Genomic DNA, 1,444 nt, shown 5'->3' on the forward strand with positions numbered 1-1,444 from the left:
TACCCTGGTTGCTGTAATGCAACTGTTCACAAACAAACGAAACATCCCATTTTAAATGAAAGGGATTTAATAGAGAATTATCGTCAGTCTCAGCTATCTGCCTGATGTAACTTAACATGAATGTGTCTAAAATCACAGGAGAAACATAAATAGCTGTTTGAAACCCCTTCATTATCGAACTGAACTAAAGCTATTGTCTGCTTCAATGTGCACTTTTTCTTCAGGACATATTGTATAGAAGAAGGGAGCGTCATATCAAATAGACTGTTCACACTGCAGAGGTCATAGGAGCCAGCGATACCTGTAGAAATCCCACCACAATGCCTTTGCAACCCTGTATTCAACAGGTGACTTAAAGAACCTTTAGGACGTCTGGTTTCCACTGTTCCGACCGGAACACAAAGTCTTCTGAAACAGCACTGCCTCAGGACAAATCATTTGACACTCTCAAACAGGAAATCTCTAAATCGCACACTCATTGTCCAGCTACATCAAATCCGTTTTTCATCACAAAAAGAAAGAGCTGGGGGAAGGGAAAAAGACAGAGACACTAAAATTAGACTCTTTGATAGGATGTCTTTTAGGCATAGTAGATGTTCCCTGCAGCTGAATAATGAATTTGAACTTACCTGTCATAGGAGACTTCAGATCCACATCCACATTCTGGAGACGAGGGAAAATGAAAGCAGAATCATTTCAAAAGCAATATTTGCAAAGAAAACAAAAACTATGACAAAGATTTGTCTTAGTATATTATTAGCATGCAGACTGGTTATTGAAGAGAGAATATATTTAGTAATTTCTTAGTCAACAGAATTATTGTTATTCATCTGTTTGTTATGTATGTATATAGTTGCACGGTAGAGTGACAACTTCAACAGACATTATATTGCATTCTGCAACTGTCACGCCCTGACCATAGTTTGCTTTGTATGTTTCTATGTTTTGTTTGGTCAGGGTGTGATCTGAGTGGGCATTCTATGTTGTATGTCTAGTTTGTCTATTTCTATGTGTTGGCCTGATATGGTTCTCAATCAGAGGCAGGTGTTTGTCGTTGTCTCTGATTGGGAGCCATATTTAGGTAGCCTGTTTTGTATTGTGGGTTGTGGGTGATTGTTCCTGTTCGTGTGTTCCTGTGTTTAGTGTTCACTATTTCGGGACTGTTGCGTCTTCGTTCGTTTATTTGTTATTTTGTTTGTTTCACGTATTCCTATTAAAATGGATACTCACCACGCTGCATCTTGGTCCGACATTTCTTACTCCTCAGACGAGGAGGACGAAGACGTTACAGCAACACACAAACATCCTACACCCCCATTTCATTTTTTTTTTTAAATATTTAACCTTTATTTAACTAGGCAAGTCAGTTAAGAACAAATTCTTATTTACAATGACTGCCTACCGGAGAACAGTGGGTTAACTGCCTTTTTCAGGGGCAGAACGA

Source organism: Salvelinus fontinalis, chromosome 26, assembly GCF_029448725.1.
Source record: "Salvelinus fontinalis isolate EN_2023a chromosome 26, ASM2944872v1, whole genome shotgun sequence".
NCBI lineage: Eukaryota > Metazoa > Chordata > Actinopteri > Salmoniformes > Salmonidae > Salvelinus > Salvelinus fontinalis.